At 47.4% G+C, this 13,732-nt stretch overlaps 1 long non-coding RNA gene across 1 annotated transcript; it reads right to left on the reverse strand.

The window, feature by feature from the left end:
• Positions 1-476: 476 nt before the first annotated feature.
• On the reverse strand, positions 477-1,605 carry LOC136481607 (uncharacterized). The gene is made up of 3 exons (XR_010764792.1): positions 1,488-1,605; positions 1,181-1,303; positions 477-629 (listed from the first exon to the last, which is right to left on the reverse strand). It is a non-coding gene; the product is annotated as an uncharacterized lncRNA (long non-coding RNA).
• Positions 1,606-13,732: the final 12,127 nt, after the last annotated feature.

The raw sequence follows: 13,732 nt of genomic DNA on the forward strand, positions 1-13,732 counted from the left end.
CATGCAGCATGCAGAATAATGCTTATATAGAATAAACAAAGAATGAAAGCATGGAATACTAACTACACATGAGGGACCATACTGGTTCCAACAAGGGCCCAAACAACATTACCACGACTCATTGTCAGTGCAAGTGTACAGCCCCAAGTTTCATACAGCAACGATTATTTTGCACCTATGGGTTTTTTTAGTATAATGTTTAGGGATCAGGACAGAAGAAAGAAGAAAGAGTAATCCACAATTTAATCTCAGTTCTCAGTGGTTCAAAGAAAGGAACCATGGAAGCTAGGCTAATAAAGGTAACGAGGAATGCAAAAGGGTCATACAATTCATCAATAACAATGCTTCGAAAGTATATTAAATTAAATTGTTAATCATGCATTCTTTACCAGTAGGGATAATAAAGCATATACTGATATACATATTAGTTTCAACATTACCATGCCTCTCAGTAGTAAATTACCAGTAGGGTAAATGAGCAAAGAAACATAACTCACAGAAGCTTCATGGCCAAAATATCCATCCACTTCCCCTAGACCAACAGCGGCATCAGCTGGTCATGGAGAGCCTCAGAGCCACCACTGGCTCCAATCTCTTGGTGCGTTGCCAGAGACAAGAGGCCTGATAGGCTGAATCACATGGCAAACTCAATCACAAAGCTAATACTCCATGCTTATAAAGCAAAAAAAAATAGCAGTCATATCCATTGGCCGTAGCTATCAGTCCTAAGGACTGATCAAGACCATTGCCTTAGTCAAAACACAGGACTAAAGGGGTGTTAATTTCAGACCACCAGCAATTTTATCGGTTCAGCTGCACTAGGCACATGACCATCAAATATAAACTAAACTTTTTGATCCTGCTGCCAGCTTAATAATTAGAACAGAGATAAAGAATTCAGTGCTCAGTTTTCAGCAACCTAGTTCAATTCGAAAATGGAACCACACCTAAAACAAATTAGCAACAAAGAAGGGCTAGTACTATCCAGTGTGCAGATTAGCTTCAGCCCACAACCAATTAGAAACAAACTTGTGGTGTGGCTTAACAACAAATTGGCTGCAGGCTGCATTTGACGTTCAATCCATGTCTAAACAAGATACAACCTAAAATCTTGTGTATTTTTAAAATGTTATCATCACTTGACTGCAAGTGCACCCTAGTAAAATTTAATGGCTCTCACCTCCAGCCTCATGCGGCATGGCAATTCCACTTCGATCAGGCAACGATGCAACAACAATCCCTGAGGCGTTGGAACCTGGAACGCTGGATACTACCCCTTCAGGTTCTCCCACACCATTGTAAACTGCACAAAGGAAAATAATTGATATATTGAATCGCTCTTGTGAACGAAGCTGTTTGGTTCAGCTCTGATAATGGGATCTCACAGCCTTAGAAAATTGAAAAGTATGTCGGACTGCGATAAACACTATGAGCTAAAAAAGACCAAAATGCATCAGATTCTAGATCTATAGGACGACAATACTTACCTGGATCCGTTCTGCACCGAGCCACCTCGTCAGATCCGCCCGTGCCACCTCGTCAGATCTCGCTGACGCTTGGAGCACTAGGGCCGCGCGGTACCGGATAGCCGCCATGCCCTTGGCCTGGCCGCACCACTGCACACTGCCTGGGGTACCTGGGTCGCACGCCGCGCTTCCATCAACCAGGGCTTCGTGCCGCGCCGCCGCCTTGCGACAGCACAGCGGCCCCCCTGCAGCATCATCGAGGGCAGCATCACGGCCCCCACCGCCCCACCGTCGCTCGCCTTGGCCTTCTGTGCCGGGCCACCACGCCGCCACCAGCACACCCACGCACCACCACCACCACCACCACGCCAGCACCACGAAGCCCGCCGCCACGCCGCACGCCGCCCACCGCACGCCACCACCAGAGCCCAGATCCGGCTGGCACCGGCCTCCACCGGCCGGATCCGGGAGAGGGATGAGCGGCGCCGGGGAAGAAGGCCGGGGAGGGGCGGCGCCGAGGAAGAAGAAGGCCGGGGAGGGGCGGCACCGGGGAAGAAGAAGGCCGGGGAGGGGCGGCGCCAGGGAAGAAGGGGAGAAGAAGGGGAGGGGCGGCGGCCCGGGAGAGGGAGGGAGGGGAGGGGCGCCGGTGGCGGCAGGGAGGGGAGGGGCGCTGGGGGCCGGGTTGCGGAAGGAGAAGGAGGGGTGGGGCACTAGGGCGGTTATGTAGATATTTTTGTTTGCCGAGTGTCCTAAATCGGGGGCACTCGGCAAAGTTTTTTTCATTTTTTTTCTTCTTCTTTTTCAGAAAAAAAATGTTGCCGAGTGCAAAAAAGAAAACACTCGGCAAACCCTTTGTTTGCCGAGTGTTTTTCGCGAAACACTCGGCAAAGAGCTTTTTGTCGAGTGCCCGAGGGAATGCACTCGGCAAACATAAAAACACTCGGCAAATTAGAGGTTTCTGGTAGTGCCAGTAGTGACGTCTCAAGTCGTTGAGATGCATGCACACATGGAAGATAGGAAGCAGCAGTGATTGAAGGTGGAGCACAAGTGCACAACACCTTGTTCAATTACGGAGATCGAATCAAACGACCTCTCTTTCTCATGTCGCGCCAGTAGAGGAGCCCTCGACGGAACCAGCGGCAAACGTCGCCGACGACGAGAAGACGCCTCGGACAACATCGTAGGTGGCGCCGCAGCGGCGGGTGGGCGGGGTGGGCATGCACTCCCGCAGGCAGCTGTAGGGGTTGTCGGAGCAGTAACAGCCCTTAGCGCACTCGCCGAAGCACTCCCTCCGGTACGCCACGGCGCGGTCCAGCACCCGGAGGAAGTCGTGCACCTTGTCGTCCTCGTAGCTGCTTGACAGCGGCGGCTCCGCGCCGGAGGATGGCGGTGCCAGCAGCAGCGCCCACACCACGGCGGCGAGGACGACCAGCTCGAGGGTGGTGGAGGAACCGTGCGACGAAGCCATGCTGGCCGGTCGTCCAACCTAGCTGCTATAGCTTATCTTGACAGTTAATTAGGAGTACTTGACAGTTGAGATGGATTGAGGATGATGGGATAGGTCATATTTATAGAGGACGATAGAGGGATGCATGATGATCACTCGCTGTGCATGCAACAGCTGCTTTAATTGTTTTTAATGAAAATGACAGGTTAAAGTCGCATGATTCTTTGTGTCCGCCATGATCCACATTCCAGACTTTGTCCTCCGTGATTTTCTGCTGGGAAGTCCGGCGCTGGTTTAAGCTTGCGAATGAAGCTCCCTCTAGGCTCTAGCTAGCTACTTCAGTACATCATTCACTTTTTCATTTGCTTAGCTAGTAGTACTGCCGCATATATATTCACTAATGCCAATAAGACAGTAAGCTAACCAACTTGCAGTTCTTGATTCAGATATTTGTTCCAGGGTGTAACATTGGTATTAAAGTAAATGATCAGGTTGGTCAATTTCAAAATAAAGAAAACACGATCAGGTTGGAGTGTTGGACCATACTTTCAAAAAAAAAAAGATCTACGGTAACTTGATTCCCGGTCTCTGATACTGTTTAATGTAGTGGCGGACATGTTAGCTACCATAATTGCTAGAGACAACGAGAATGGATCCGTCTCCTAGCCTTTTTGTTACCTAGGTCTACCTTCTGCCGGTGCATACAGCAAACTCAACAGCAATTTTCAAAGACCGGAAAGTCACTGCACCACGACACACATTTGCCTACACTTATCTATTGGTAAATGATTGGTTTTGACAACACACTATATGTTGGTAATTGTACAACCTTTTTAAAGTCATGTAAACTGTCGGCAATGATGTTGTATGGCTACAGGTTAACTGTCGGCATTTCTCTTAGGACAATCAAACTGTCGGCAAATGTTTTTAGACAAAATAAGTGTCGGCGTTTCCTAAACAAGCCAACTATCTAAGTGTCTGTCGACGCGGGACCCACAGGATACCCCGCCAGGAAGGGAAAAGATCTAGTCCAACTAGTATTCTTCTCATGTAATCCTAGTAGTAGTATTATTCTGTAATCCTACTAGGAACCCTCATTGTAAACCGACTAAGACTCTGATCTCCTGACTATATAAAGGAGGGCGGGGTTCCTAGAGACGAGAGGACGATAGAACACAACAACACACAATCAATCCAACGCAAGGCTAACGCCGACTGGACGTAGGGCTATTACTCGATCACGGACGAGGGCCCGAACCAGGATAAATCGACTGTCTCTTGCGTTCACCGTCGAGTTCCGCATACGCTGAAGCCCGAACATACTGCCCCAGGGACCCCCGTGGCAGGCTATCGGTGGTCAAACATCGACAGCTGGCGCGCCAGGTAGGGGCTTTCGGCGAATTTGCATCCGAGAGCTCGACGGACCTCGACAACATGATCTTCTCGACGGGATCAACCTTCATCTTCGGTTCATGGATCTGTGAGGCAGGCGACGATGGCAAGCTCCAAAGCCGTCTTATCGAAGATTCGGTTCACCATGAAGGCCTTTCCATTTCGGTGACTACGATAGATCAAATCACCAGAAGATTCGCGCAGCTAGTGACGTCCGATTCAACTCAGGTTTCACGGCTTTGCGCATCCGACTCGAACTCAGGCTCCGCATCCGAGATGGAGTCCGACCTGAGTTCTTTTCCGATGGGGCTCCAGAACGCGGCCTCGGCATATCAAGAATACAACTCGGAGAACACTCAGAATCTCTTCAAGAAGTCAGATCCTTTTCCGTTCGGACCCCACAACATGGCAAAGTCCTATCAGGCACGGCTCGAAGGATCCCTCGATCCGGTGCTTAGAATGCCACTAAAAGGAGCTCAGGAAGGTCTCGTGCTAACCATAACGTCTCAGGACTGCATTGTCCACTGGCCAGGTTCTATTCCTGAGGATAGCAGTACCTGACTGGTCGGCACGACGACAACAGTAATTCTACCCTACCAAGAAGGAGACTCGATCTGCGACCTTGAAGCTTCTACCAAAGTTATCAGCAACTCCGACAGTATGGAAACCAACACCAGTAATAGAACAGTTCACGCATGGGAAGTACTCATGGTTCACCATCCTCGATCACCATTGATCCCCCCAGAAGCACTCATCAGATGAATCTGAGTCCAACATATCACCCTTTGCCCAGGGCTACGATGGTGAGACCGAGAGTCAGAGGCAAGCCAGAGAAAGAAGAAACAAATTAAAACAAGGACGCCAACGACGTGCTAGGCAGGGTAAAGAAGCCTGGATCAGATATGAGTCATATCTGGCTGAATACAATAGAAGAAAATCAGAACAAGAAGTTGAAGAAAGACGTGCGGCGAACACACCCTACAACAGGATCCGAGAAGCACTTGAAGAACTCGGAACGACCTCGCATCCCAATGAACAACAGGAACAGCTCCGAGAACTTCTCCGGACAGCAGCTCTAAAGACACGATGGAAGAACCCGTTCAAGACTACCCGCCAGATCAACATCTCATAGGAAGGAAGATCAAAATCAAAGGAAGTCCGCATTCGAGAGACTTGGACCACGTGGAAGTCACAACAGAGAAAGTAGAAGGGACCACAGTCAAAACTACCGAGCCGAACAACCAAGACAGATCAGAAGCGAAGCACCCATTCGGACTGCCCCATAGAACTACTCTCACCAAAATAACAGTTGGTTGGAAGGAGGTGCCGAATCAGAGTACAGAGAAGCCGGAACACATGATAGATTCCCCTGTTTTGCAAGCAGACTCGCTTCAGTAAGATTACCAAACAAGTTCAAGCCGTCCAACCACTCTAAATATGATGGCAAGACCGAACCAAGGCAGTGGCTCAGAATCTACTCACAATCGATTGAACTCGCTGGGGGGGGGACAACGATATCAAGACCCTATTTTTTCCCATGGCCCTAGAAACCATGCCTCTCCAATGGTTCGACAAATTGAACCCAGGATCAATCAGAAATTGGGAGGATATGCAAAGAGTTTTTTGTCAAAATTTTGCAGGTATCATTACGCACCCAATCACCCACGCAAAATAAAAGGGACTCAAGCAGAAAGGGGGTGAAAGTCTCAGAGATTACTATCATCGATTTGGCGAATTACGTGCCCAAGTACATGACATTACCGAACGAGAAGTAATCGAAGCTTTCTCTCACGAAATCATGGCTAGGTGGCAATTTTAGGACTTCTGCAAAGAGAACCTGAGAAACAATGAAGAATTCAGACGCACAGTAGAAAAAATGATTACTACAGAGGAGAAGACACGAGAAAGGTTCCTGGAAAAAAGCAACCGAGACAACCCGGATAAGCAAAATCATCGAAACAACAGACACCAAGAGAGAAAACGTGGACCAGACAACACCGTAGCGGTAACTGACAAATCAAGGAAGTTTTCCAAGCCTAGAAGATATGACGACATTAAAAACATGCATTGCCCATTGCAACCTAATGGAAAGCACACCATTGGAAATTGCTACACCTTCAATGAACGATACACAAGAAAAGATAGTAAGGGGAGCACTAAAGAAGACAATCAGAAAAAAGATGAAGACAACCACGAAGACCAGGGATTCCAAAAATCTAGGTGAACAGTAGCAGTGATCTTCGCCGGGGCTCCAGATTCCAGAAGCAAACATCAAGAAAAGCTAGCTCTCCGAACCATCATGGCAGCAGAACCGGCTACTCCAAGATATCTCAATTGGTCACAATATCCGATCCAGTTTTCAAGAGAAGACCAATGGACTAGCGTAGGAAATGCAGGCCATTACCCACTGGTTCTAGATCCAACTATCGTCGGTATGACTGTCACAAAGGTACTAATTGATGGAGGAGCCAGACTCAATATCATTTTTTCAGAAACACTAAGGAAGATGGGACTACAACTCGCCAGGATGATTACACCAACAAGCACCCCTTTTTATGGATAGTACCCGGCAAGGCAGCCATCCCACTTGGATAAATCACTCTACCGGTTACTTTTGGAACTCCCTCAAACTACTGTACAGAGTTCATCAAGCTTGAAGTTACAGACTTTGAATCATCATACCACGCAATCCTCGGACGTCCAGCGCTAGCAAAATTCATGGCAATACCACATTACCCGTACCTATTGCTAAAGATGCCAGGGCCTAACGGAGTCCTTTCCCTTCGAAGTGATTTGAAGCACGCTTTTGACTGTGATGTTCAGGCGATTCAAATTGTAGCCAAAGCACAAGCCACCAATGGTAGAAAAGAAATAGCTGCTATTGCCGCGGAACTGAGCCCGGAAGAACTAGAGATACCAGCTAAAAAGCCCAGCATCCTCGCACCACCAAAAGAAGCCGACGTCAAGCAAATCGACCTTGGAACCGGTGATCCCTCCAAAACGGCAACCATCAGTACCCACCTCTCGGCAAAATAGGAACTCGCGCTCACCAACTTTCTTCGGGACAACAAAGATATCTTCGCTTGGAAGCCGGCCGACATGCCAGGTGTCCCAAGAGAGTTGGCTGAGCACAGAATCGATATCAACGAAGGCTCCAAGCCTGTGAAGCAACGACTACGACGGTTCTCACCCGACAAGAAGGCAGCAATTAAAAAAGAAATCACAAAGCTAATGGCAGCTGGATTCATCAGAGAAATTCTTCATCCAGATTGGCTAGCAAATCTAGTTCTAGTACAAAAGAAGAATACAGACAAGTGGCGCATGTGCGTCGACTATACAGATCTCAACAAACACTGCCCGAAAGATCCATTTGGGCTACCACGCATTGATCAGATAGTTGATTCAACAGCAGGATCTGCCCTATTGTCCTTCCTTGATTGCTATTCAGGATATCACCAAATCGCTTTAAAAGAAGAAGACCAGAGCAAAACATCTTTCATCACTCCGTTCGGTGCCTACTGCTACAAGACCATGTCGTTTGGACTCAAGAATGCTGGTGTCACTTACCAAAGAGTATCCAGACGTGCCTTGGTGAACAGATCGGTGAAAACGTGGAAGCATACGTGGATGATGTAGTAGTGAAAACAAAGAACCCGGACACACTTATTGAAGACTTAAAGCAAACCTTCGAAAACCTAAAAAGGTGGAGGTGGAAATTGAACCCAAGCAAGTGTGTATTCGAAGTTCCTTCAGGACAACTACTCGGATTCTTGGTCAGTCATCGTGGAATCAAAGCCAGCGCCAAACAAATCCGAGCCATAACAGAGATGGGACCCCCTCGAAGCATCAAAGATGTACAGAAACTAACAGGTTGCATGGCGGCCCTCAATCGTTTCATATCAAGACTCGGCAAAAAAGGGTTACCTTTCTTTAAACTACTAAAGAAGATAGATAAGTTCGAGTGGACAGAGGAAGCCAACGAAGCTTTCAAAAGACTTAAAGCATACCTCACATCATCACCTGTTCTCACGCCACCAAAGAAATATGAAGACATGATGCTATACATTGCGGCTACTTCTACGGTGATCAGCATAGCGATAGTCGTGGAAAGAGAAGAAGGGCGCGTATATAAAGTACAACGCCCCATATACTACATCAGCGAAGTACTGTCAGAATCAAAAATCCGGTACCCGCATGTGCAAAAGCTACTCTACGCTCTCCTGATCACTTCACGCAAGCTACGCCACTATTTTGAAAGCCACATGATTACTGTGGTGACAGAGTTCCCACTCGGAGACATCCTACACAATAGAGACACAACATGACGCATATCTATGTGGGCAGTTGAACTTGGAGCTCTCAATATCGATTTCACCCCACGGAAGGCAATTAAATCCCAAGCACTTGTTGATTTTGTGGCTGAGTGGACAGAAATTCAACAACCTATGTCAAACACCATCCTTGACCATTGGAAGATGCACTTTGATGGGTCGCTCAAGCTAGGCGGAGCCGGAGCAGGCATTCTCTTAATTTCTCCAGACAGAAAACAACTCAAGTATGTCCTTCAGATATTATGGCAAGCTACAAACAATGAAGTAGAGTACGAAGCCCTCATCCACGGGCTCCGAGTGGCAATTACCCTCGGAATCAAGCGATTGCTCGTGTACGGAGATTCGGCAGTAGTCATTAACCAAGTCAACCATGATTGAGACTGCACCAAAGAAAACATTGGCGCCTACTGTGCTGAAATACGAAAGCTTGAAAACATTTTCAAGGATTAGAAATTCTACACGTCCTGTGTGATTCTAATATTGCAGCAGACGTCCTCGCCAAGCTCGGATCAGACAGGGCGAAGGTCCCACCCGATGTATTTATAGAGGAGTTATCAGCTCCCTCTATCAAACAACCCAGTGAGATAACCCCTGAACTCCCAGTTAAAGGCACCCAGATTTTGGTAATCAACACCTCATGGACCCAGGTCTTTATTGACTATATCAAAGAGAACAAGCTGCCAGCAGATAGAGAGGAGGCTATTAGAGTCGTTTGCAGAAGCAGGAACTACGTCCTAGTGGGGGAAAAGCTGTACAGAAGAGCTGCGTCATTAGGAGTACTCCTAAAATATGTCTCATTTGAAGAAGGCAAAGAGATCTTAGACAAAATACACTCAGGTTGCTACAGAAATCATGCCGCTTCAAGAACACAAGTCGGCAAAGCTTTCCGCACCGGATTCTACTGGCCAACAGCTCTGAAAGACGCAGAAGAACTAGTCAAAAATGCAAAGGCTATCAAATGTTCGCCAGACAAGCTCATGTACCATCTCACAATCTTATCTGCATCCCACCCGCTTGGCCTTTCTCCTGCTGGGGGCTGGATCAAGTAGGACCTCTCAAGAAAGCAAAGGGCAGTTTCGAGTACATCTTCGTAGCAGTTGACAAGTTCACCAAGTGGATTGAATACAAACCACTCGCAAAATATAGCGCAGCCAAAGCAGTAGAGTTCATCCAAGACATTATGCACAGATTTGGCATGCCCAATCGAATAATCACAGATTTGGGCTCTCCCTTCACAGCTACAGAATTCAAAAGTTGGGCACAGGACTGCGGCTTCAGCATAGATTACGCGTCAGTCGCACATCCAGAAGCCAACGGACAGGTAGAAAGGGCTAACAGACTCATCCTAGCTGGATTAAAGCCAAGACTGTATGAAGAACTGGTAGACTACGGATCCAAATGGATTGAAGAACTACCCAAAGTAGTATGGGGGCTACGAACTCAAATAAGCAGAGCCACCGGTTACTCACCCTTCTTCCTAGTTTATGGGTCAAAAGCCGTACTACCGGCCGACTTGATCTGGACATCACCAAGGATAGAACAGTATGATGAAGGAGAAGCAGAACACACCAGAAGATTAGAACTCGACAGCTCAGAAGAAGTCAGAGTAAACGCTACCCTCCAATCAGCCAGATACCTACAAGGTTTAAGACGCCACTACAACAAGAGTACCCAACCTCGGTCACTCCAAATCGGAGATCTAGTACTAAGAAGATTACAAAAAAAAACTAAAGGACGCCATAAACTACTCAGTCCATGGGAAGGTCCTTTTATTGTCACAACAGTCACCGGACCAGGCACATACAAGTTGACAACCGAGGATGGAAAAGAAGTCAGCAACACATGGCACATCAGCCAACTAAGAAGATTCTACGCGTGAAAACAACTCAAGGAATAATATATATTCAAGATCAACGTTCATGATCAATACAGATAATGCTCATCGACAACATATGTATTATTATGGCTTATCAACGATTCACGATCAATAAAGATGGTCTTTCTACACAACATATGTCTTGTTACGACTTTCTCCGAAGTTGTCTTCACTAAGCAAAATGGCTGAAACATGCCTGAGCATACCGGCCGAGAGCAAAAGAGCTGAAAAGATGCTTGAGCCCGCCGATGAGGGTAGCTAATAAGCTAACACCCGAAACAAAAAGCAAAATGGCTGAAACATGCTTGAGCATACCGGCCCAGAGCAAAAGAGCTGAAAAGATGCTTGAACTCGCCGATGAGGGTAGCTAATAAGCTAACACCCAAAACAAAAAGCAAAATGGCTGAAACATGCCTGAGCATACCGGCCGAGAGCAAAAGAGCTGAAAAGATGCTTGAGCCCGCCGATGAGGGTAGCTAATAAGCTAACACCCAAAACAAAAAAGCAAAATGGCTGAAACATGCCTGAGCATACCGGCCGAGAGCAAAAGAGCTGAAAAGATGCTTGAGCCCGCCGATGAGGGTAGCTAATAAGCTAACACCCGAACCAAAAAAGCAAAACGACTGAAACTAAGCCTGAGCATAAATCAGAGCGATTTCAAGACAAGACCCTCTAGCTACTTGTTCCAAATAGCAAGAGGCTCAGGGGCTACACTTAGATAGATCCAAGAAGCACTACATGGTTTTGCACAGGAAAGAACTCGGGCAACGCTTGTTCCTGCTCGGCAAGACCTGAAGGAATAAGAAGAAGTTTCCAGAACTCCACCATGAAGTGCCCGGGGACTTATCAATCTCAAGATCATCGGTCCTAAGTCTTAACAAGAACACAAAGTCTGCCGAAACAATGATCTATACCAAGTTGTTTACAAGACAAGGACGTTCAGGCAGAGAAGACATCAACTAAAATAAAGGATCTTCATTCAATCTCTATTCAAAAAGAAATATGGTTTGCTATTACGGGAACTGGAGTACAGAGGTCAACTACATCAAGCGTTGTCGTCAGGAGAAGAAATATCAATGTTAAGATTATCAACGATCCTACTGGCTAAGTCCTCGACCTCAGGTTCCGCCCTTTCAACAGCATCCACGTACTCTTGGCTCTCGGTTTCCTCTGCAATCTTGGACAAAAGGAACTCCAGAGCAAGAACCCAGGCCTGGGCGAGAACATTCCTAGTGCATAAGCGGGCGCACCTTTTCACAAACTCCTGGAAACGGGTCGGAACTCAGGGAATGAACTGAGCCCAAGGTTGACCGTCATCCGCTGGAGTCCGGAGAAGATCGGCTACTGACCGGAAGGATTTCCACAAAGTATTCCAGTTCTCAGTGGCCGTCGCCAACTTGCCAGTCAAGATCTCAATAGTCTTTTGGGCCTACACAAGATCTCTATCAGCTCCACGCCTAATCAACTTAGCGAGCACGAGTTCTTCTTCAGCACAAGTGATTACCTCCTCAGCCTGGTTGTGACTATTGCGGATAGTTGTCTTCATCTCCTCAAGACCCTCCGAGAGCTTCTGCTTTTCAACTTGGAGAGCTAGACCAGGCAACAAAAACAAGTCAGCGGAAGAGAAAGTCAGAATACAAAAGGAAACAAAAAGAACAAGCAATACCTTTGCACTCATTCTTCAGGGACTCCACCGCAGCATCCCTCTGCTTTTCTGCCTCAACAGCCCGGGCGTGGAGAGCTTTCTCCTCCTCTTGGTGTGTTTGGCGCTCAATCTCCATATTGGCTTGGCAGAGATCAAGCTCTGCTTTTAGAGCGCTTACCTCGGAAGACAACTTTTTCTCGTTTTCAGACAAGAAAAAGACTGAGAAAATAGAGAGAGAAAGACAAGGCGTAAGGACAAGAGAAAGACGAACAACCAAAGAAAGAACTTCAGAAAAACTAACTTGGAGCTTTTCCCCAAAAGAAGTCGCAGAGGACGCCAAGTTCCCCTAGGCTACGGTCAGCTCAGACAACCGATGAGTAGCATCAAATTGATGCAACACATCATCATCCAAGTGCGAAGCACCGGCACCAAGGGGAGCTAAGGGGGAAGCCGGCGCAGGCAAAGAAGGCAAGGCCAGGGCTGTATCCTGGGAAGCCTCGGCTACCTCCTCAGAAGTACCCACTGCCGTGACCATAGTCACCTCTGGAGCCACAGGGTCAGCAGCAGCAGGGGCCCCAGCTTTCCTCACAGCCACCTCACCGACTGTACTCTCCGAGTCCTTCTACTCAGTACGCGGGGGCGCACCAGAAGGGTGACTAGAAGGCGGCGGAGGAGTAAGAGAAGGCGAGGGACTGCAAGATGATAGAGAAACTCGTCGATAAAAAAACAAGTCAGGAAAATGAAAGGCAAAAAGCAAAGAAGCACAACAAAGAGTCACTTACTCAGCTATCTTCTTCAAAAAAAACCGAAAGAAGACCTTGCAGGAGGAACTATGGCGGCAAAAACATCACCGCCACCGCTTACTACAAAAAGATCAAGACCAAAGTCAAAACAAAAAGGAGGGATTCAACAGCAGGAAAATAAGAAAACAACTCACCGCCGCATGACAAGGGGTGCATCATCATCCTCTTCTTCCTCAGTCTCGACCAAGGCCACCATAGCACCAGCTGAAAAAGGACAAAAGTACTTGGTTAAAGACGAAAACAAGCAACAGAAGGACAGAGCATATTAATATGCTCACCTAAGAGCATGCTAGCTATAACTTGAGTACCTGGACAAGTACTCGACTAGCGAGCTTTCTTGGCAGCAGGCACACCAGAAGAAGAACCAGCCACTCGCCCCCTCTTGCCGATGCTATGAGCAGCTCGAGGAACTGAACGAGGAACATACTCTACATATACATCAGGGCTTGCGGAAGAAACGCCAGGAAGCATCACGACAGTTTGTGACTTACTGGTTAAAGAAGCCCCAGCAAGACTACCCCCAGCCCCCACAACGGCAGGGAGGACGTCAAGGGGAATCGGGTCAACGAAGTTACGCCCTAATTCCTATGAAAAGAATAAGACAACAAGACAAGGAAGATTAAGCGAAAATAGATACAACAAAAGAAATACAAAAAGTACCCGCACAAAGAGAAAACAACTTACAGCTAGAGGCGGGTTCTTTGCACAGTACTCGGAGACGGTAAGCGGGACAACGCTTGCTCCTTTCAGCATCTTCTAAAGACGCTCGAGT

This window comes from Miscanthus floridulus, chromosome 9, assembly GCF_019320115.1.
Source record: "Miscanthus floridulus cultivar M001 chromosome 9, ASM1932011v1, whole genome shotgun sequence".
Lineage (NCBI taxonomy): Eukaryota > Viridiplantae > Streptophyta > Magnoliopsida > Poales > Poaceae > Miscanthus > Miscanthus floridulus.